This window comes from Bos indicus x Bos taurus, chromosome 14, assembly GCF_003369695.1.
Source record: "Bos indicus x Bos taurus breed Angus x Brahman F1 hybrid chromosome 14, Bos_hybrid_MaternalHap_v2.0, whole genome shotgun sequence".
NCBI lineage: Eukaryota > Metazoa > Chordata > Mammalia > Artiodactyla > Bovidae > Bos > Bos indicus x Bos taurus.
In genome coordinates, this window is record NC_040089.1 from 70,854,161 (window position 1) to 70,879,308 (window position 25,148).

Consider the following 25,148-nt stretch of genomic DNA (forward strand, 5'->3'; position numbering starts at 1 on the left):
GCAGCATGCCAGGCCTCCCTGTCCATCACCAGCCCCCAGAGATTGTTGAAACTCATGTCCATCGAGTCGGCGATGCCATCCAACCATCTCATCCTCTGTCGTCCACTTCTCTTCCTGCCTTCAATCGTTTCCAGCATCAGGGTCTTTTCCAGTGAGTCAGTTCTTCACATCAGGTGGCCAAACCAGGGTCTCCTGCATTGCAGGCAGATTCTTTACCAACTGAGCTATCAGGGAAGCTAAGTTATATCAGTAATTTTACTTATGTGTGCTTGACAGTGTACTATGCATTATTAATATATCTATAGCACCATTAATGTACACTAATCTTTATGCATATTGCTCTGAAAAAATTGGTACAAAGCAAAAACCACACGGTGAAGGGGCTATGTCAAAGGGACACAGGGGCCAACCGAAAGAGATTCCAGTGGCCAAAGTTGGGATAATTTGAGCAATAAAGTGATTATAATTCATGTTAAAAAGTAAATATCCCCGAGTTCATGCTGAGATAAATAAATACTTGGAGGAAGGAAGGAATAAATAAATAAATGGAGAAGAGACAAATCTCCCATGCTGGGGATTCCAAATATTTTTTTTGCAGATATTCTGCCCTCAAAGATGTGGAGGATAGCTACCTACGTCTTAAGTGTAAGGAGCACATGGTGACTTTCTTCCAAAGAGGGAAAAAAGGGTAACTTTTCAGAGGAGAGACACGACAAACACCACCTCAGCCCGGTGATTAAGGTCGATATCAACAGTGGTAAGTCACGTGATTAGTACGTGCTCTTTACGTGGTGTACCTTACCCTTGTGGGCTTCCTCCTCAAAACCTGTAACCCCAGTGTAATCATGAGAAACCCATCGGATAAATCCCAGTTCAGGGACACTTTGCAATATATGTGACCATTGTTCCTAAAATTTGTCAAGGTCACACAAAATAAGGAAAGTCTGAGAAACTGGCGCAGCCCAGAGGACCTTAAGGAGACATGACAACTAAATGTAATGCGGTCTAGTGCATAGGGTGGGTCCTAGAACAGGGAATGGAGTTAGGTAAAAACCAAGGAAATATGAATAAGGCATGGAAAAGAGTAAGGCAAAACTCTGACTTTTAGGGGGAAAAAAAAGGTATGTATTTGTGATTAGAAGTGCCATCCAAACTTTAGAAGCATAGTAAAGAAAATAAATGCCAATACTGTATGATAAAATGTTATGTTAATTTTAGGTGAACATTTTTCTAGGTTGATATATCTACAGAGGTAGAGCATATATATGTTTATATATACACACACACACATAACACACACACATATGTACACTCAGACACACACACATACATACATACACACATATATAGTAGGCATGCAGACAAGCAATCTTATAAAAGCAGGATCTTTGTATGTGTTTTAAAATTTTATTTTAGGCACAATTTGATTCTTTTACATTATGAAGTATATCAAACATACATAAAATAACTAACTGACCCCTACCGCATATTTAGGGCTTCCCTGGTAGCTCAGTTGGTAAAGAATCTGCCTGTAATGCAGGAGACCCTGGTTTGATTCCAGGGTCAGGAAGATCCCCTAAAGAAGGGAAAGGCTGCCCACTCTAGTGTTCTTGGGTTTCCCTGGTGACTCAGATGGTAAAGAATCCACCTGCAATGTGGGAGTCTTGGGTTCAATCCCTGGAGGAGGGCATGGCAACCCATTTCAGTATTCTTGCTTGGAAAATCCCATGGACAGAGGAGCCTGTCTGGCTATGGGGTCATAAAGAGCTGGACACGACTGAAGCAACTTAGCATGCGGATTTGTACATTATTACCACAGTCAATTTTAGAACATTTTTATCATCCCCCCAAAGAAATTACACACACATTAGCGTTCACTCTCTATTTCTCCTCAATCCTCTCAGTCCCAGGCAATCAGCAATCTACTTCCAGCCTCTATAGACTTACTTCTTTGGAACATGTCACATAAATGAAATCATACAGTATGTTGTCTTGTGACTGACCTTTTTCACTTAGGATACTGTTTTCAAGGGTCCTTCATCTTAAGATATGTATTAGAACTTTGTTTTTTTTTTTTTTACTGCTGATTAATATTCCATCCTATGGATATACCAACTTGAATTATCCATTCATCTGTTATAGACATTTGGGTTATTTTCACTTTTTGGCTATTACAAATAATGCTGCTATGAATGCTTGTATACAAGTTTTTGTGTGGGCTCACGTTTCCATTTCTGTTGGGTATATACCTAGGAGTGGAATTATTGGATCATTTGATAATACTGTGTTTAACATTTTAGGGAATTTCCAGGCAGTTTTGAAAAATGGCTGCACCATTTTATTAATACATTCTCACTAGCAGTGTGTGAGAGTTCCAGTTTCTCCACATCCTCACCAACATTTGTTATTATCTGACTTTATTGATTTTAGCCTGTTCTAGTGCTTTTACTTTTCACTTTCATGCATTGGAGAAGGAAATGGCAGCCCACTCCAGTGTTCTTGCCTGGAGAATCCCAGGGACGGAAGAGCCTGATGGGCTTCTGTCTATGGGGTCGCACAAAGTCAGACACGACTGAAGTGACTTAGCAGCAGCAGCAGAAGTGAGTATGAAGTGATATTTCATGATGGTTTTGATTTTCATATTCCTAATGGCTAGTAATGTTGAATATCTTTTCATGTTCTTATCGGTCATTTGTATATCTTATGTGGAGAAGTAACTATTTAGCTCTTTTGTCTATTTTTAAAATGGGTTATTTGTCCCTTTTATTACTAAATTGTATGTTCTTTATGGATTCTAATTGTAAGTCTCTTATCAGACATATGGATTTGCAAATATTTTCTCCTAGTATATGGATTGTCTTTTTCATTTGATAGTATTTTTTGAAGCACAAAAGATTTTAATTTTGATGAAGTTCAGTTTGTCTAATTTTTCTTTTGTTTCTAGTGCTTTTGGTGCTTAAGTTAGTCAAAGCTTTCTAAGGTCATGAAGAATCACTCCCATATTTTCTTCTAAGAGTTTTAAAGTTTGGGCACTTACATTTATTGATGGTCTAATTTGAGCTAAATTTTGTGTACGGCGTGAGGAATCGTTAAATTTCATTCTTTTGCATGTGACTATTCAGTTGTTCCAGAGCATTCATAGAAGAGACTATGTTTTCCCTCCATGAATTGTCTTGTGATCCTTGTTGAAAATAATTGATTGTTAATGTAAGGGTTAATTTCTGGATCTTAACTTCCTGCCATTGCCTTATATGTTGATCCTTATGCCAGGACTATGTGTGCTAAGTTGCTTCAGCCTTGTCCGATCTTTGCAACCCTATGGACTGTAGCCTGCCAGACTCCTGTGTCCATGGGATTCTCTAGGCAAGAATACTGGAGTGGGTTGCCATGCCCTCCTCCAGGGGATCTTCCCGACCTAGAGACGAAAACCATGTCTCTTGTGTCTCCTGCATTGGCAGGTGGGTTCTTTCCCACTAGTGCCGCCTGGGAAGTCAGCACTATACCGTCTTGTACTTTTGAAATTGGGGGAAAGAGAAGATATTTTAAAAGTCATTGTTTTAAACTATTAACTTTATTAAATTTAATAACAGAAAAAGAAATAAAATACAATATAAGGATTCTTGAAATTTAGAAAATATTCTTGTTGCATAAGTTGTCAATTCCTAAAATAGCTAAGACTTAAAAGTCATCAAGAATGGGAATTTTGATATTTTGAAAACATGTAGTTATATTTCAGATTCTATGACTAACTCTGCTTTAAAAAATAAGCAAATTAGCGTCTTCATAATTCCTATCACTTCCCTTTTCTCACATTTTATTTTTACTAATAATATTTTTATATCATGTTATCAATGTTACAAGCAGTATATTTAAAACTATAACCCATACAGTGGTGTGGTCTTGGTTATACATTTACATCAACTCAGTACTCCCTACCAGTCCATGTTATCTAGATTGTTGACTATAGGTTCAAAGTTGGGTGTAATATTTTCTTTCTTTATTGAGTTATGGTTGATGTATTCTATTGTATAAGTTGTAGGTGTATCATGCAGTGGTTTACAACTTGTAAAGGTTATACTCCATTTATAGTTATTATAAAATATTGGCTACATTCCTTGTGTTGTACAATCTATCCTTGTAGCTTATGTATAATACTCTATTTCTTAATCACCAAATTGTATTTCCCCTCTCCCCAATGCTATTGAAAAGCTTGTTCTCTATATCTGTGTTTGCTCCTTTTTGTTATAATCACTAGTTTGTTATATTTTTTGTGTTCCACACATAAGTGATATCAAACAGTATTTGTCTGTCTCTGTCTGATTTATTTCATTTAGCATAATAACTTCCAAGTTCATCCATGTTGTTACAAATGGCAATATTTTCATTTTTAATGGCTGCATGGTATTCTATTGTGTGTGTGTGTATATGTGTGTATATATATATACCTCACATCTTCATTCATCTGTTGATGGACACTTAGGTTGCTTTCATACATTGACAGTTGTAAATAAGTAAATAATACTGCTATGAACATTAAAAAACAGAGATATGACTTTGCTGACAAAGGTCTGTCTAGTCAAAAGCTATAGTTTTTCCAGTAGTCATGTATGGATGTGAGAGTTGAACTATAATGAAGGCTGAGGGCTGCAGAATTGATGCTTTTGAACGGTGGTGCTGGAGAAGACTCTTGAGAGTCCCTTGGACTGCAAGGAGATCTAACCAATCAATACTAAAGAAAATCAGCCCTGAGTATTCACTGGAAGATCTGATGCTAAAGCTGAAGCTCCAATACTTTGGCTACCTGGTGTGAAGAGCCGACTCATTGGAAAAGACCCTGATGCTGGGAAAGATTGACGGCAGTGGGAGAAGGGGTGACAGAGGATGAGATGGTTGGATGCCATCTCTGACTCAATATACATTTATTTGAGCAAACTGTGAGAGATAGTGAAGGACAGGGAAGCCTGGCATGCTGCAGTCCACGGGGTCACGAAGAGTCAGACACAACTTAGCGACTGAACAACAACAACAAAAGCAATGCACGCTGGAGTAAGTGTGCCTTTTGATTTAGTGTTTTTGTTATGTATGTATGCCCAACAGTGGAATTGCCGGGTCATATGGCCGCTCTATTTTTAGTGTTTTGAGAACTCTCCATACTGTTTTCCAATGTGACTGCACTAATTTATATTCTCACCAACAGTGAACAAGGCTTCCCTTTTCTCCACATTCTCACCAGTGTTTGTCATGTGTGTTCTTTTCGATTATAGGCCATTCTGACAAGTATGGAGTGAAATCTTTTTGTGGTTTTGATTTGCATTTCCCTGATGATAGCAATGTTGAGCATCTTTTCAGCACAGTGCCTGTTGGCTATCTGTATTTTCTTTCTGGAAAAATGTCTATTCAATTCTGCCCATTTTTAAAATTGGTTGTTGTATTTTTTGATGTGAAGTTGTATGAACTGTTTATATACGCTGGGTATTAATTCCTATTGGTCATATCACTTGCAAATATCTTCTCTCATTGAGTAGATTTTCTTTTTGTTTTGTCAGTGGTTTTCTTTGCTGTGTAAAACTTTTAAGTTCAATTAGGTCTCGTTTGTTTATTTTTGCTCTTGTTTCCTTTGCTTTAGGAGACAATTACAAAAAATAAAACAAAAGAAAAAGAAAAACTACTATGCTGAAGTTATGCCAAAGTGTTCTGCTTATGTTTTTTCCCTCTAGGAGTTTTATAGTATCTGATCTTACATTTAGATCTTTAATTAATTTTAGTTTATTTTTGTTTATGGCATTAGAGAATGTTTTGATTTCATTCTTTTACATGTAGCTGTCCAGTTTCCCCAGCACCACTTATTGAAGAGACTGTCTTTTCTCCTTTGTATATTCTTGCCTCCTTTGTCATAGATTAATTGACCATGAGAGTGTTGGATTATGTCTGGGCTCTCTATTCTTTTTTTATAATTAATCTTATTTATTTATTTTGATTTTGGCTGTGCTGGGTTTTGTTGCTGTGCGGGCCTGCTGCAATGAGTGGAGGCTCCTGTAATGTGCAGGCTTCTCGTTGTGGTGGCTTCTCTTGTTACTGAGCATGGGCTCTAGGGGGCACAGGCTACAGTAGTTGCAGCACGTGGGCTTAACAGTCGCAGCTTCTGGGCTCTAGAGCATAGGCTCGGTAGTTGTGGCACGCAGGCTTAGTTGCTCCATGGCATGTGGGATCTTCCCAAGATCAGGGATCAAGACTGTGTCCCCTGCGCCGGCAGGTAGATTCTTTATCTCTGGACTCTCTGTTATGTTCTCTTGATCTTTGTGTCTGTTTTTGTGCCAGTACTGTACTGTTTTGATTACTGTAGCTTTGTAGAATAGCTTGAAGTCAGGGAGCATAATTTCTCCAGCCCTGTTCTTCTGTCTTCAAATTGTTTTGGCTACCAGGAGTCTTGTTTTGACTACCAGAAGTCTTGTTTTTCCATACAAAATTTAAAATTATTTGTTCTATTTCTGTGAAAAATGCCATTGGTATTTTGATAGGGATGGCATTGAATTTGTTGATTGCCTTGGGTATTATGCTTATTTTAGCCATATTAATTCTTCCAATCCATGATAATGATATATCTTCCCATCTTTCTGTGTCATCTTCAATTTCTTTCATTGATGTCTGTTTTTTGGCTGTGCTCCATGGCATGCAGGATATCAGTTCTCTGACCAGGAATCAAACCTGTGCCCCCTGCCTGGGAAGTGTGAAATCTTAACCACTGGACCACCAGGGAATTCACAATCAATGTCTTATAGTTTTCAAAGTACAGGTCTTTTACCTCCATAAGTAGGTTTGTTCATAGGTATTTTATTCTTTATGATGTGATGGTTCCTTAATAGGATTGTTCCTTAATTTCTCTTTCTGATAATTTGTTGTTGGTTCATAGAAGTGCAGCACATTTCTATATATTAATTTTGTATCTTGATGCTTTAATGAGTTCATTGATGAGCTCTAGTAGTTTTCTGGTGGTGTCTTTAGAATTTTCTATGTGTAGTGTCATGTCAGAGAAGGCAATGGCACCCCACTCCAGTACTCTTGCCTGGAAAATCCCATGGACGGAGGAGCCTCGTGGGCTGCGGTCCATGGGGTCGCACAGAGTCAGACACGACTGAAGTGACTTAGCAGCAGCAGTGTCATGTCATCTGCCAACAGGTACAGTTTTTACATCTTCCTTTCCAATTTGAGCTCCTTGTATTTCTTTCTCTTTTCTGTTTTCTGTAGCTAGAACTTCCAAAACTATGTTGAAGAGAAGTGGTGAGAATTGGCCTTCTTGTCTTGCTCCTGATCTTAGAAGAGATATTTTCAGCTTTTCACCACTGAGATATGGGTTTGTCATATATGGTCTTTATTTGAGGTATGTTCCCTGTGGGCTCTCTGGTGGCTCAGCAGCGAAGATTCTGCCTGCCAATGCAGGAGACATGGGTTTGATTTTTGGGTTGGGAAGATCCCCTGGAGAAGGAAATGACAACCCATTTCATTGTTCTTGCTGGGAAATCCCATGGACAAAGGAACCTGGTGGGCTACCTGTCATGGGGTCACAAAGAATCAGATGTTACTTAGCAACTAAACAATAATAACAATATCAACAACAACATTCTCTCTATGCCCACTCTCTGGAGATTTTTTAAAAATAATAAATGATGGAGTTGAACTTTACCAAAAGCCCTTTCTGCATCTGTTGATATGGTCATATATATGCGTATCTATATGTCTTCTTTTGAAAAAGTGTACTCAGGTATTCTCATTTAAAAAAATTGGAATTGCTTTACAATATTTTGTTAGTTTCTGCTGTACAACAACACAAATCAGCCATAGGTATACATATATCCTCTCCTTTTTGAGCCTCCCTCCCACCCCCTTATTCCACCCCTCTAGAAAGCAGCAAGCTGAGCTGCCTGTGCTATATAGCAGCTTCCTGCTAGCTATCTACTTTACACGTGGTAGTGTTTATATGTTAATGCTCTCGATTTGTCCCACCCTCTTCTTCCCTCTCTGTTCTACAAGTCCATTCTCTACATCTGTACCTCTGTTCTTGCCCTACAAATAGGCTCATTAGTACCATTTTTCTAGATTTCATATATGTGCTTTAATATATGATATTTGTTTTTCTCTTTCTGACTTACTCCACTCTGTATGACAGGCTCTAGGTTCATCCACATCGCTACACTGATTCAATTCATTCCTTTTTTTATGGCTGAGTAATAATATTCCATTGTATATATATACCACATCTTCTTTATCTATTCATCTGTTGGTAGACATCTAAGTTATTTACATGTCCTGGCTATTGTAAATAGTGCTGCAGTGAACACTGGGGTGCATGTGTCTTTTGAGTTATGGTTTTCTCAGGGTATATGCCCAGTAGTGGGATTTCTGGGTTGTTTGGTAGTTCTACCTTTAGTTTTTTGAGGAACCTCCATATTGTTCTCCACAGTGGCTAAACCAATTTACAGTCCCACCAACAGTGTAAGAGGGTACCCTTTTCTTCACACCCTCTCCAGCATTTACTGTTTGCACATTTTTTTATGATGGTCATTCTGACTGGTGTGAGGTGATACTTCATTGTAATTTTTATTTGCATTTCTCTAATGGTGAAGTTGAGGATATTTTCATGTGCCTCTTGGCCATATTTATTTAAGTCTTCTGCCCAGTTTTTGATTGGATTGTTTGTTTTTTTGATATTGAGTTGCATAAGCTGTTTGTATATTTTGGAGATTAATCCTTTGTTGCTTTGTTTGCAGATATTTTCTCTCATTTTGAGGGTTATCTTCTCCTCTTGTTTACAGTTTCCTTTGTTATGCAGGGGCTTTTAAGTTTAATGACATCCCATTTGTTTAGTTTTGTTTTAATTTTCATTACTCTAGCAAGATCCAAAAAGATCTTGCTGTGGTTTATTTCAATGTTTTTCCTATGTTTTACTCCAAGAGTTTTGTAGTGTCTGATCTTACATTTAGGTCTTTAATCCATTTTGAATTTATTTTTGTGTGTGATGTTAGGTAGTGTTCTAATTTCATTCTGTTACATGTACTGTCCGGTTTTCCTAGCACCTCTTATTGAAGAGATTGTCTTTTTTACACTGCATATTCTTGATCCTTTGTCGTAGATTAGGTGACCACAGGTGCGTGGACTCATCTCTGGGCTTGCTGTCTTGTACCATTGGTCCATATTTCTGCTTTTGTGTGAGAACCATGCTGTCTTGTTTACTGTAGCTTTGTAGTATAGTTTCAAGTTGAGGGCGTGCTCCTCCAGGTCTGTTTCCTTTCTCAAGATTACTTTGGCTATTTGGAGTCTTTTGTGTTTCCATACAAATTGTAAAATTTTTAGTTCTGCTTCTGTGAAGAATATCATTGTAATTTGATAGAAATTGCCGAAGATTGCATTGGGTAGTATATTTTTCTAATCCAAGAACATGGTATATTTCTCCATTTGCCTATATCCTTTTTGATTTATTTCATCAGCGTTTTATAGTTTTCTGAGTACAGGTCCTTTACTTCCTTAGGTAGGTTTATTCCTGGGTATTTTATTCTTTTTGTTGCAGTTGTACATGGAATTATTTTCTTAATTTCTCTTTCTGCTTTTTTTCATTATTAGTGTATAGGAATGCAAGACATTTCTGTCATTAATTTTGTATCTGACAACTTTGCCAAATTCATTGATTAGGTCTAGTAATTTTCTGGTGTCCTCTTTAGGATTTTCTATGCGTAGCAACATGTCATCTGTAAACAGTGACAGTTTGACTTCTTTTCCAACTTGTATTTCTTTTACTTTTTTTCTTGTCTGATTGCTGTAGTGAGGACTTTCAAAACTATGTTGAGTAAGAATGGTGAGAGTGAACATCCTTGTCTTGTTCCTGTTCTCAGGGGAAATGATTTCAGTTTTTCATCATTGAGTATGATGTTGGATGTAGGTTTGTCATATATGATATTTATTATGTTGAAGTAGGTTCCCTTTATGCCCATTTTCTGGAGAGTCTTTGTCATAAATGGATATTGAATTTTGTCAAAAAGATTTTTCTGCATCTATTGAGAGGATCATATGGTTTTTATTCTTTAATTTGTTAATATGGTGTATCACATTGATTGATTTGCATGTGTTGAAGAATCTTTGCATTCCTGAGATAAACATGACTTGATCATGGTGTATGATCCTTCTAATGTGTTGTTAGTCTGAATGCTAGTTTTTTGTTGAGGATTTTCACATCTATATTCATCAATGATATTGGTCTGTGATTTTCTTTTTTATGATGGCTTTTGTTTTGGTATCAGGGTGATGGTGACCTTATAGAAAGAATTTGAGAGTGTTCCACCCTCTGCAATTTTTTGAAAGTGTTTGAGAAGGATAGGTGTTAGTTCTTCCCTAAATGTTTGATAGAATAGTACGTGAGGTATATGGTCCTGGACTTTTGTTTGTTGGAAGATTTTTATTCACAGTTTTAATTTCTTTACCTCTGATTGGTATGTTTATATTTTCTAATTCTTCCTGGTTTGGTCTTGGAAGAATTTGTTCATTTCTGAGAATGTGTTCATTTCTTCCAGGTTGCCGGTTTTATTGGCATATAGTTGCTGTGGTAGTCTCTCACGATCCTTAATATGTCTATGGTGTCAGTTGTGATGTCTCCTTTTTTATTTCTAGTTTTATTAATTTGAGTCCTCTCCCTGTTTTTTCTTGAGAAGTCTGGCTAAAAGTTTATGAATTTTCTTTATCTTCTCAAAGAACCAACTTTTATTTTATTGATCTTTGCTATTGTTTTCTTCATTTCTATTTCACTTATTTCTTCTCTGATCTTAGTGATTTCTTTCCTTCTACTGACTTTGGGTTTTGTTCGTTCTTCTTTCTCTGGTTGCTTTAGGTGTACGGTTAGATTGTTTATGTGAGATTTTTCTTGTTTCTTAAGATGAGACTGAATTGCTATAAACTTCCCTCTTTGAACTACTTTTTCTGCATTCCGTAGGTTTTGGTTATCAAGTATTCATTGTCATTTGTTTCTATGTATTTTTAAATTTCTTCCTCAATTTCTGCCGTGATCTCTTGGTTATTTAGCAGTGCACTATTTAGCCTCCATGTATTTGTGGTTTTTACCGTTTTTAATCCTGTAATTTATTTCTAATATCATAGCATTGTGGTTGGAAAAGATGCTCAATACAATTTCATTTTCTTAAAATTTTCAAGGCTTGATTTGTGTCCCAAGATGTTGTCTGTCCTGGAGAATGTTCTTTGTGCACTTGAGAAGAATGTATTCTGCTGCTTTTGGGTGGAATGTCCTGCTGCTGCTAAATCACTTCAGTCGTGTCCGACTCTGTGCGACCCCATAGATGGCAGCCCACCAGGTTCCCCCGTCCCTGGGATTCTCCAGGCAAGAACCCTGGAGTGGGTTGCCATTTCCTTCTCTAATGCATGAAAGTGAAAAGTGAAAGTGAAGTCGCTCAATTGTGTCCGACTCTTAGCGAACCCATAGACTGCAGCCCACCAGGCTCCTCTGTCCATGGGGTTTTCCAGGCAAGAGTACTGGAGTGGGGTGCCATTGTCCTAAGAATATCAATTAAATCTATCTGGTCTATTGTGTCATCTAAAGCTTGTGTTTCCATATTGGTTTTCTTTCAGATGATCTGTCCATTGGTTTAAGTGAGGTGTTAAAGTCCCTTGCTGTTATTATGTTACTGTAAATTTCTCCTTGGTCATTAGCATTTGTCTTATGTATTGAGGTGCTCCTATGTTGAGTGCATAAATATTTATAATTGTTATATCTTCTTCTTGGATTAATACCTTTATTATTATGTAATATCCTTTCTTATCTCTTGTGACAGTTTTTATTTTAAGGTCTATTTTGTCTGATATGAGTACTCCTACTCCAGCTTTTTTTTTTAATTTCCATTTTCATGGTATAACTTTTTCCATTCACTCACTTTCAGTCTGTATATGTCTCTAGCGTTGAAGTGCATTTCTTGTAGGGAGCATATACATGGATCTTATTTTTGTATCCATTCAGTCAGTCTGTGTTTTGGTTGGGGCATTTAATCCATTTACATTTAAGATAATTGTTGATATGTATGTTCCTATGAGGGGCTTCCCAGGTGGGGCTAGTGGTGAAGATCCTGCCTGCCAATGCAGGAGACATAAATGATGCAGGTTCCTTCCCTGGTTCGGGACAATCGCCTGGAGGAGGGCAGGGCAACCCACTCCAGTATTCTTGCCTGGAGAATCCCATGGAGAGAGGAGCATGGTGGGCTACAATCTCAGGGGTCACAAAAAAGTTGGACACAACAGAAGTGACTTAACATATATTTCTATTACCATTTTCTTAACTGGTAGTTTTCTTAATTGTTTTGAGTTCGTTTTTGTTGGTTTTTCTCTTTGTGTTTCCTGTCTGCTACTGCTACTGCTGCTAAGTCACTTCAGTCATGTCCGACTCTGTGCGACCCCATAGACAGCAGCCCACCAGGCTCTGCCATCCCTGGGATTCTCCAGGCAAGAACACTGGAGTGGGCTGCCATTTCCTTCTCCAATGCGTGAAAGTGAAAAGTGAAAGTGAAGTCGCTCAGTTGCGACTGACTCGTGGGGACCCCATGGACTGTAGCCCACCAGGCTCCTCCGTCCATGGGATTTTCTAGGCAAGAGTACTGGAGTGGCTTGCCATTGCCTTCTCCAGTGTTTCCTGTCTAGAGCAGTTCTTTTAGCATTTGTTATAATGCTGGTTTGGAGATGTTGAATTCTCTTAGCTTTTGCTTGTCTATAAAGCTTCTGATTTCTCCATCAAATCTGAATGAAATCCTTGCTTTCAGCACTTTCACTGTTTGTGCCTGGGCTTGATTCCTGGTCAGGGATCTAAGATCCTGCAAGGTATGTGGCACAGCCAGATTTTTTTTTTTTTTTTAAGCAACAGATTTCTGTACATTAACCTTGTATTCTGCACCTTCATTGAATTTGTTTATTGGTTCTAATAGTTTCTTGGTAGATACTTTAGAGTTTCCTATATGCAATATCATGTCATTTGCAAATAGTGACAGTTTTGCTTCTTCCCTTCCAGTTCGGATGCATTTTGTTTATTTTTCTTGATTATTACCGTGACTAGGAGTTTCAGTACTATGTTGAGTAAAAGTGGTGAGAGTGGCCATCCTTGTCTTATTTCCTGAACTTCAAGGAAATTCTTTCTGCTTTTCTCCCTTGAATATGGTGTTAGCTGTGGTCTAGTCATATATAGCCTTTATTGTGTTGAGGTATGTTCCCTTTACACCTTATTTTCTTGAGCATTTTTATCATGAATGGGTGTTGAGTTTTGTCAAATGCCTTTTCTGTATCTATTGAGATGATCATGCATTTTCTTATCCCTCCTTTTGTTAATGTGAAGTATCACAGCAATTTATTTGCAGATATTGAATCATTCTTATATCCGTGGAAGAAATCAAACTTGATCATGGTGTATGGACCTATTTATATGTTGTTGATTTTGATTTGCTTTTATTTTGTTGAGAGTTTTTATATTTGCATTCATCAGGGATATTGGCCTGTAATTTTCTTTCTTTTTTTATAGTATCTGATTTTAGTATCAGAAGAAATTTAGGAATTTTCTCACCTATTCATTTTTCTGGAATAGTTTGAGAGATGTATATAATAACTATTCCTTTTATGTTTGGTAGAATTCCCCTGAATGGTCTTGGACTTTTAATTGTTGGGAGTTTTTAATCACTGACTCAATTCCAATACTAGTAATTGATCTTTTCAGATTAGCTATTTCTTCCTGATTCAGTCTCAGAAGATTGCATGTTTCTAGGAATTTATCCATTTCTTCTAGATTGTCCAGTTTGTTGACATATTTTGTCCAGTTTGTTTACAGTTCTCTTATGATTATTTGTGTTTCCTTGATACATTTGTAACCCCTCCTTTTTCATTTCTTATTTTGTTCATTTTGTTCCTTCTCTTCCCTCCTTTTTAAATGAGTTTGGGTAATGGCTTATCAATTTTTTTATCTTTTCAAAAAACCAGTTCTTGGTTTCATTGATCTGTTCTGTATCATTTTCTTGTCTCTATTTTATTTTCTCTTTGATCTTTATTATTTCCTTCCTTCTGCTGACTTTGGTATTTTCTTGTTCTTCTTTTTCTAATTCCTTTAAGTGATAGGTTAAATGGTTTATTTGAAATATTTCTTGTTTCATGAGATAGCCTGTATTGGTATAAACTCTCTTAGAATTCATTTTGCTGCCTCCCATAGATTTTTTTGAAGGTTATGGCTTTATTCTAATTGGTCTCAAGGTATTTATTGATTTCTTTTTGATTTCATCATTGACCTATTGGTTTTTTATTGACTTTTATTGACTTCATCAGTTTTTTGTTAGTATGTTATTTATTCCCATTTTTCTTTCTGTAATTTATTTCTAACTTCACACCATTGTGGTCAAAAAGATGCCTTAAATAATTTCCCTCTTAAATTTGTTGAGACTTGTTTTGAAACATTCCATGTGCATTTGAAAAAAATATGTATTCTGCTCATATTAGATGGAATGTCCTGTGTTAGGGAATGTTTAACAGGAGGATTCCTATGTGCTGTTTCTCATAAATTCTCTGTTCCTTATCAGTTCTTAGAATGAGTAGTGCTGCATGCAGCTCTTAGGACTGAGATCATGAGAAACGGTATCTGCTTGGATTCCTTTCAGTAACTCCCTTCAGTGACTCTTTTCAGTGTCAGCGACCTTGTATGTATTAGACTTTCCGTATTGTGACTATTGATAAAATTTCATCCTGTGTAATAGCTGAGTAATCATCTTACTAAAGATATATAAGCCTGCATTTCTGCTAATAAAATACCTTTGCTCCATCAGAGATTAGGTCCCTGTGTCTTTTTTGTTTCTCTCTCTCCCCCGCCCCCTCCGGCTAATTCTCTGGAGCTTAGAAACCCGTTCTGCTCACTCTCCTGCCCAGGCTTCTAAGACCCCCTCAAGAAGGTGCCCTGTGCCTTCATGAACAATGCAAGCCCTATGTCAAAGGCTTTATTGGTTCTCTGCGTAAACCAGGGAATATCAGCCTCTTTCTCTCTCTCACTTTCTTATTGTTGACTCTGGAAGACCAGGTTCTGGTCCATTAAAGGACCCTAGCAGTCCTGTAGATATCTACTAAGTCTAACTGGTATAATATGTCTTTTAAGGGCAGTGGTTTTTTTTTTTTTTAATTGATTTTCTTTCAGATAATGTGTCCATTGATATAAGTAAGGTGTTAAAGTCCCCTATTATTATTGTGTTATTGTTAATTTCTCCCTTCATGTCTATTAATATTTGTGCATATGTTTATAAACATTATGTCCTCTTCTTGTATTGTTCTATTTATCATTATATAATGCCCTTTGTCTTTTATTATAGACTTTGTTTTAAAATCTGTTTTGTTTGATATGAGTATTGCCATTCAGCTTTCTCTTTGTTTCCATTTGGGTGGAATATTTTTTTCCATTCCCTCACTTTTGATCTGTGTGTATCTTGTATGTGATGTATACATGAATCCTAGATTTTCATCCAGTCAGCCACCCCATTTCCTTTCATTAGGCATTTAGTCCACTGACACTTAAAGTGATTATTGATAGGTATGCACAGACTGGTTCCAAATAGGAAAAGGAGTACGTCAAGGCTGTATATTGTCACCCTGCTTATTTAACTTATATGCAGAGTACATCATGAGAAACACTGAACTGGAGGAAGCACAAGCTGGAGTCAAGATTGCCAGGAGAAATATCAATAACCTCAGATATGCAGATGACACAACTCTTATGGCAGAAAGTGAAGAGGAACTCAAAAGCCTCTTGATGTAAGTGAAAGAGGAGAGTGAAAAAGTTGGCTTAAAGCTCAACATTGAGAAAATGAAGATCATGGCATCTGGTCCCATCACTTCATGGAAAATAGATGGGGAAACAGTGGAAACAGTGTCAGACTTTATTTTTTTGGGCTCCAAAATCACTACAGATGGTGACTGCAGCCATGAAATTAAAAGACGCTTACTCCTTGGAAGGAAAGTTATGACCAACCTAGATAGCATATCGAAAAGCAGAGACATTACTTTGCCAATTTGTTGGTTCGTCTAGTGAAGGCTATGGTTTTTCCAGTGGTCATGTATGGATGTGAGAGTTGGACTGTGAAGAAGGCTGAGTGCCGAAGAATTGATGCTTTTGAACTGTGGTGTTGGAGAAGACTCTTGAGAGTCCCTTGGACTGCAAGGAGATCCAACCAGTCCATTCTGAAGGAGATCAGCCCTGGGATTTCTTTGGAAGGAATGATGCTAAAGCTGAAACTCCAGTACTTTGGCCACCTCATGCGAAGAGTTGACTCATTGGAAAAGACTCTGATGCTGGGAGGGATTGGGGGCAAGAGGAGAAGGGGACGACAGAGGATGAGATGCCTGGATGGCATCACTGACTCAATGGACGTGAGTCTGAGTGAACTCCGGGAGTTGGTGATGGACAGGGAGGCCTGGCGTGCTGTGATTCATGGGGTCACAAAGAGTCGGACACGACTGAGCGACTGATCTGATCTGATCTGATGCACTTATTGCCATTTTGCTATGTGTGTTCTGATTGTTAATAGTTTTTCTCCTTTCTTTTTTCTTCTTTTAGTCCCTTGTGTTGTAATTTAGTGCTTTTCTTTATGTTACATTTGTATTCCTTTCTTTCTAGTTTTGTATATCTATTGTAGGTTTTATGACTTGTGTTTACATGTTGATCTGTAACTATTTCTATTTAATACTGGTGGTCATTTAAGTTCAAACACATTCTAAAAGCTCTACATTTCAGTTCCCACACAATGTTTTATGTTTTTGATGTCATATTTTACATCTTCATGTCTATCCCTTAACTGTTTATTGCTGTTATAGTTGATTTGACGGCTTTTGTCTTTGAACCTTTGTACTAGCTAATTTAAATGGTTGATCCACAGTCTTTATCAGCAGGATTTTCCCTTTTCTATAATTTCTTATACCTTGTTGTAGCCTTTTCTTTCCTCTTAAAAAAACAACCCTTAACACTTCTTTTAAGACTTGTGTACTATTGATGGGCTTTCTTAGTTTTTGCTTCTTTGAGAAGTTCTTTATCTCCTCTTTAATTCTGAATGATGACCTTGCTGGATAGAGTATCCTAGGTTTCAGGTTTACTTCTGCTTTTAAGCACTTATATAATGCCACCCCCTTCTGTCCTGCAAAGATTCTCCTGAAAAAGTTAGCTGATAGCCTTTGGGGTTCCCTTGTATATAACTCTTTTCTTTTTCCTTTTGCTGCCTTTGTACTTCTTTTTTTAATTTTTAGTTTTGCCGTTTCAATTATGATATGTCTTGGTATGATTCTCTTTTTGTTCATCTTGTTTGGGACTCTGTGCTTACTGGACCTGGATATCTGTTTCCTTCTTCAGGTTCAGGAAGTTTTAAGCCATAATTTCATCCAATACATTTTTAAACCATTTCTCTCTCTCTTCTCTTTTTCTGGGGTTCCTATGGTGTGACTATTAGTATGCTTGATATTTTCTCAGAGGTCCCTTAAACTATCTTCATTTTTGAAAATATGTTTTTCTTCTTGTGCTCTGATTGGGTGATTTCTTTATTTTGTCTTTCAGATTGTTTATGTGTTCTTCTCTATCACCTAATCTGCTGTTAATTCCCTTTAGCTGTATTTTTCATTTCAGTTATTGCATTCTTTAGTTCTGACTGGTTCTTAACAATTTTTTTTCTTCTAGTTCTTTGTTCAAATTCTCTCTGTGTTCATCTGTTATTTTCTCCATTTCAGCTTATTATTACTTTGAGCTCTTTTTTTGTTGTTGTTGTAGTAAATTATTTCTGTTTCATCAGGATTTTTTTCAGGTTTTTTTTTTTTTTCATTTTCTTTCATTTTAAATGCATTCCTCTGTCTTCTTATTTTGTTAACTTTATCTCTATGAAATTAGGTGACTTAGTTACCTTCCTTGATCTTGAAGGCATGTCCTTGTATGGGAACATGCCTATGCAGTCCATCTGTGTCCAGTAGCTTTGGTCAGAGAACTGGAACTGGAGTAAGCAGGAGTCATGTCTTCCCCAGGATGTGCTGGCAGCCACCACTCTGGTGGGACGTAGGACTGGAGATGGAGTGGTTAGAGCCAGGTGCAGGCGCTTCAACCTGATATGGCTGTCACTGCCATATCAGGGCTTGGGGCAGGGCCCACAGGGCTGCAGTAGGAGTTTTGAAGGAGCTGGATTTCTTTCAGATGTGATAGTAGTCTTTGGTTTGGGATGTGGTCTGAGCCTGAGAAGTTGGGGTGCACTTCTGTGTTGATTTCACTTTTCTTTTTGGTGTGAGAGCCCTGGTTAGTTTCTCTGTGTGAGTTGGAGGGGTTGGTGTCAACACTGAGCTAGACTTATCCTACCCCAAGTGTACACAGGGATGTGTGCTATGGTGATGGTGGTCTCTGCTCTGGAGTTAGCCTCATTCCCTTTCAGTAGCATGTGATCAGAAGGTACGTGCTGCAATGGCTGTCTCCACGCTGATTAGAGGCAGGGCCAGTGTGCAAGTTGGCTCCATTTCCTCCAAGTTTGCGCACTTTTGTTGGCTATGGCCGTCTCCCTCTTAGTAGGGAGCAGTGTTGGACAAGAGGGGCTGCAGCAGGAGCCCAGTGCGGGTAGGGGGAGTGCTCTGGGGCGGCCTTGGCATGGGGAGAGCCCCAGGCAATTTTCAATCTGCTGCCTCAGCACTGTGATTGCGAGTAAGCAAGTCTGTAGGCATGCTCTTTAAGAGTGGAGTCTCAGTTTCTTACAGCCCTCTGATAAGCTCCAGTGGTTTTTAGACCAGCTAAGGGGCTTCACCTTCATGGGGTCAGACCCCAGGGTTGGCATGTCTAACATGTCAACTGCTGCTGCTGCTAAGTCGCTTCAGTCGTGTCTGACTCTGTGCGACTCCATAGACAGCAGCCCACCAGGCTCCCCCATCCCTGGGATTCTCCAGACAAGAATACTGGAGTGGGTTGCCATTTCCTTCACCAATGCACGAAAGTGAAAAGTCAAAGTGAAGTCGCTCAGTCATGTCCAACTCTTAGCGACCCCATGGTCTGCAGCCTACCAGGCTCCTCCATCCTTGGGATTTTCCAGGCAAGAGTACTGGAGTGGGGTGCCATTGCCTTCTCTGCTAACATGTAGCTCAAACCCCTTATTCCCCCAGGGAGGATACCTGAGTCTGGAATATCCTCTCCTCTCTGTCCCCTGCTAGGGGTGCAGGTTCTGACCAGATTGCTTCTCCTCCCTTCCTACCAGACTACATGTGGGTCTTTTTTTATAACCTTGGTTGTAGAAGAGTTGTTCTACTAGTTTTCAGGTCAATTTCAGCAAGAGTAATTCTATATATAGTAGTGGTTTTGATGTGTTCATGAGGGAAGGTGAGTCCAGCATTATCCTGATCTGCTAGCTTGATCTCTCTCTTTTGGAAAATGCTATGCTATGCTATGCTAAGTAGCTTCAGTCATGTCCGACTCTGTGTGACCCCATAGATGGCAGCCACCAGGCTCCCCCGTCCCTGGGATTCTCCAGGCAAGAACACTGGAGTGGGTTGCCATTTCCTTCTCCAACGCATGAAAGTGAAAAGTGAAAGTGAAGTCGCTCAGTCATATCCGACTCTTAGCAACCCCATGGACTGCAGCCTACCAGGCTCCTCCATCCATGGGATTTTCCAGGCAAAAGTACTGGAGTGGGGTGCCATAGAGTGTTAGATGGTGTATATATATATATATATATATATATATATAATATATATATATGTATGTGTGTGTGAATGTGTGTGTTTATGGTAATTATTTTATATAAAACTCCAGCCAATAAGAAAGAAATATATATTTATTTCTATTACTATAAAAATACAATAAGTCCATTTTTAATGGGATTGTACTATATAGGTTATTTTGTAAATTATTTAAAAAATATTGACAATGTACTTGAAAATTTTTTTTATAACAGAATATACATGTAGCTCATCCTATCTAGTGATTTTATAGTACTCCATGGTATGAATATTTCATTATGCATCAACTATTAACCTATTGTTGGATATTTAGGTTCAGTTCAGTTCAGTTCAGTTGCTCAGTTGTGTCCAACTCTTTGTGACCCCATGAATTGCAGCATGCTAGGCCTCCCTGTTCATCACCAACTCCCAGAGTTTACTCAAACTCATGTCCATTGAGTCGGTGATGCCATCCAACCATCTCATCCTCTGTCATCCTCTTCTCCTCCCACCTTAAACCTTTCCCAGCATCAGGGTCTTTTCAAATGAGTCAGCTCTTTGCATCAGGTGGCCTGTCAGGGAATGTTTAATTTTAAGGAATCCTATATGTTGTTTTCTGTTTCTTAAGGGCCCTCTGTACCTTATCAGTTCCTGGAAAACAGGAACCAGCAGAGGTGCCTGCAATTCTCAGGACTGAGGTCATGAGGCAGAATGCATACATGGATTCCTTTCAGTAACCTTTTACTTTCCTGTAAAACTACTTATTCATGTTCCTGTTTGCAATACATAGATTGTCTTCTGGCCCTGTGATGATTGTTATTCCCCTAGTTACTGTTGTTATGTATCTGGTTTCAGTGTTTTTTACTCAACTTTATTTTTCTGCCTAAAGCTTCCTTGTATAACAATATATAAGCACACACTGCCATGAATAAAGTACCCTTGTTCCACTAGAGACTTGGGTCCCCCGCATCCTTCTTTTCTTTGCCTTCTTTTCATCGACTCCTGTCCCCAGGTCCTGGTCTATCAAGAAGACCATCATAAGTGGCACCCGAACAGGGACCTGGAGTACGCCCTTGGCAAGTGGACGGAGTGACTGTGGACCTACTGAGGTTGGTAAGTGCAGGGTTATGGGACAAACAGCTGGAAAGCCCCACCACTTTTCTGCTTTGCTTCCATATTTATTTAAAGTTCAAGGACTTTTGGTTTTGCGTCAGCAAATAGAGGCTTGTGTCCAAACGGTAGTTGAACATAATCCCTGGTTCCCTGATGAAAGCAATTTTGATTTAAAGATTTGGAACCAAGTTAGAGAGAATGTTAAATGAGCCACAAGAAGGGGAAAAAGTATTCCAATAGATTTCTGGCCCTTATGGGCACTCATGAAAGCCGTGATTTTGCCTTTTCAAGAGAATTCTGGCTCCCCAATATTCAACAACAGGCAGAACACTTGTTACATGAATATGAATTAGATGATAAAACTTTACAAAAGGCCCAATTAAAACAACATAAAATATTTCAAAATTATCCCACCAGCTCTGCTCCAGCTGCTCCAAGTGCTCCTCCTCCTCTTGCAATGGATGCCAAGCTGAAAGTCCTCTTAACTCAAGGACAAAATGACTCTGACAATGACTTTTCTGAGGTCTTTTTTGACACTAAAGCTGACAATACTTTTTAAAATGACAATGATAAGCCTTTAACACACACATTTGTAAGAAAAAACTTTCTACTCATTCTCCTTTACAACAAAAGCTTTATGGGTTACTAGACTGGGACATGGAAAACGAGCTCTTTCTAGCCTTCACCACGTCGCACCTATCCTTAGCTGAATAAAACCTTGCCAAATATAAACTCCTAATAATTGAGCCACCCAACTCTGACAAAGATGGTCCATATTTTGAGCCCAATCTATGGATGTGGATAAACCCCAACATTGTATTTTCCCCTGGAAAGTAGGAAGTCAATAAAACCTGAAGACAAGTACACAAAAATATTTCAAGGACCTAATGAAGCCTATGCTGATTTTTTAGCTAGATTGGAAGTTGCTATTTCCTGTAATGTTATAGGAGAAGAGGCCAAAATGCAGCTAGAAAAACTGCTTGCTTATAAAAATGAAAACCAAAAATGATAAAGAGCTATCACTCCAATTCATGAGACTGAGACTATTATTGATTATTTGAAGGTTTGTAGCAATTTAGGATCAGAGCTTCAAAAAATGCAAATGTTAGCTGAAACAATGGTTGCTGCCTTTAAAAAGGAAATGAAGGATGTTTTGCATGTGGGGATAAGACCCATTTAAAAAAGAGATTGTCCTAAAAACACACACAGAAAAAATTAAAACTATTAAAAAACCTCCAGGAATTTGCCCTCGTTGCCATAAGGGCCAGAGAATATCAATCTAAATATGATATTGAAGGGAAGCCTATTTTGGGAAACTCCAAGCTGAGGACTCCCCAGGTCCCCATCAACAAAAACCAGGGGCAAACTCCATCTTTTCCCTCAAACCCTCAACATCTGGCAGTGCTGCCGTCGATATACCAGCCTTAAATGATTTTCTCCTTTTTCCTCAAGTAGTCCCTTCTAGAATACCTACCAGACTTTTTGGACCTCTACCTCCACAAACCTTCAGTCTTTTACTTTTACTGATCTAGTTTGACTTCTAAAGGAATTACTGTTCACCCTGGAGTAATTGATTCAGATTATAAGGGAAAACATTCAAATTATGATGTCATCTCAGATACTATGGCAATTCAAAAAGGGGAACAAAATTGCTCAATTACTTCTTTTACCTTACATTTCTATTAACTCCTCTGATAACATACAGACAGGTGGATTTGACAATACAGATAAAAAACAATCCTTATGGACATCAATAGTATCTGAATATGCACGACCAAATAGAAATGTCAAAACTAATGGTAAAAAATTTTCTGGTCTTCTTTATACTGGATCCGACATTACTATTATCCACAAACATTTATGGCCCGAATCTTGGCCTATACAGAGAATTTCTTGCCAAATTGCAGGAGTTTCTCAAACCAAAGTACAAGAGGTTTATCAAAGTGTCCAAATATATCCATGTGAGGGACCAGAAGGCCAGTGTGCAACATTATGATCTTATGTGACAGATGCACCCCTTAGTTTAATAGGAAGAGATTTACTTATGCAATGGCAAGCCCAAATATGTATTCCACATTTTTCCTAGGGGCCACTGCTCACTTAACAAATGGTGCAATTATTAAAATAATTTGGAAAAGTGACGAGCCTATTTGGACAGAGAAATGGCCCCTTACAAAAGACAAACTAGAGGCTACTAAGGAACTTGTCAATACACAATTGAAATGAAAACATATTGAGGAATCTTATTCCCCTTGGAATTCTCCCATTTTTGTAATAAAAAAAATCTGACAAATGGTATCTCTTAATAGACCTCCGAAGAATTGATGCTTTTGAACTGTGGTGTTGGAGAAGACTCTTGAGAGTCCCTTGGACTGCAAGGAGATCGAACCAGTCCATTCTAAAGGAGATCAGCCCTGGGTGTTCTTTGGAAGGAATGATGCTAAAGCTGAAACTCCAGTACTTTGGCCACCTCATTCGAAGAGTTGACTCATTGGAAAAGACTCTGATGCTGGGAGGGATTGGGGGCAGGAGGAAAAGGGGACGACAGAGGATGAGATGGCTGGATGGCATCACCGACTCGATGGACATGAGTTTGAGTGAACTCCGGGAGATGGTGATGGACAGGGAGGCCTGGCGTGCTGCGATTCATGGGGTCGAAAAGAGTCGGACACGACTGAGCAACTGAACTTAACTGCAGTGTACTGAACAGACCTTCAAAAAGTTAATGCATCTATGAAACCTATGTGTACATTGTAACCAGGAATTCCAGTTCCTACCACTATCCCTCAAAACTGGCATATTATTATAGATTTACAGGATTGCTTTTTTACTATACCTTTACACCCTCTAGACTGAAAAAGATTTTCCTTTTCTTTTCCTTTTCCTAATCATATTGGGCCTGATAAACGATATCAATGGACTGTATTACCTCAAGGAATGATGAATTCTCCCACCACGTGTCAATATTATGTAGCCAAAGCCCTTGAACCTGTGAGAAAACAATTTCCTGACTTTCTTGTTATTCATTATATGGATGATATATTGTTTTCAGCTCCATCTGTTTTAGAAACTCAACATATGTTTGACATAGCTCAACGATGTTTAAAAGACTCTGGATTAATTATTGCCCCTGAAAAAATTCAAACCTCTACACCTTACCATTGCTAATGCTAATGCTAATGCTAAGTCGCTTCAGTTGTGTCCGACTCTGTGCGACCCCATAGACGACAGCCCACCAGGCTCCGCCGTCCCTGGGATTCTCCAGGCAAGAATACTGGAGTGGGCTGCCATTTCCTTCTCCAATGCATGAAAGAGAAAAGTGAAAGTGAAGTCGCTCAGTCGTGTTCAACTCTTAGCGACCCCATGGACTGCAGCCCACCAGGCTCCTTTGTCCATGGACTTTCCAGGCAAGAGTACTGGAGTGGGGTGCCATTACCTTACCATTACTTAGGATCTATTGTTAATAGACAGCATATTACTCCCTAACACACACAAATTCGTGTTGATAAATTATCAACCTTGAATGATTTTCAAAAACTTTTAGGTGTTGTAAACTGGATTAGACCCTCTTTAGGCATTACAAATTGTCAACTGACTAATACTTTGAAAGGAGATCCTGATTTAAATAGCCCTTGTTCACTTTCACAATAGGCACAGGAGGAACTCTGTTTAGTACAAAATAAATTACAAAAACAGTTTTTACTTGTATTAGACTTGAATTACCTCTAGAGTTGTTTGTACTTCCTTGTCTCCATTCCCCCACAGGACTTCTTGCCCAACAAGAACACCCAATAGAATGGATCTATACCCATTTTAGAGAGACAAAGTCACTTATACCCCATCTTGATTTGATTGCTCTAATAACTATCAATGGGAGAAATAGAACTAAGACTTTATTTTTTTTAAATATAAATTTATTTATTTTAATTGGAGACTAATTACTTTACAATATTGTGTTGGTTTTGCCATACATCAACATGAATCCACCATGGGTGTATACGTATTCCCCATCCTGAATCCTGCTCCCACCTCCCTCCACATACTATCCCTCTGGGTCATCCCAGTGCACCAGCCCCAAGCATCCTGTATCCTGCATCGAACCTGGACTGGTGATTCATTTCATATATGATATTATACATGTTCAGTGCCATTCTCCCAAATCATCCCACCTTCTCCCTCTTCCACAGAGTCCAAAAGACTGTTTTATACATCTGTGTCTCTTTTGCTGTCTTGCATACAGGGTTATTGTTACCATCTTTCTAAATTCCATATATATGTGTCAGTATACTGTATTGGTGTTTTTCTTTCTGGCT

The 25,148-nt window shown here is 38.4% G+C and overlaps 1 long non-coding RNA gene across 1 annotated transcript; it reads left to right on the forward strand.

The window, feature by feature from the left end:
• The first annotated feature begins 218 nt into the window (after nt 1–218).
• LOC113904424 lies at nt 219–23,183 on the forward strand. Its single transcript, XR_003514509.1, has 3 exons — nt 219–757; nt 20,735–20,831; nt 23,145–23,183. It is a non-coding gene; the product is annotated as an uncharacterized LOC113904424 (long non-coding RNA).
• The last annotated feature ends 1,965 nt before the right edge of the window (nt 23,184–25,148 follow it).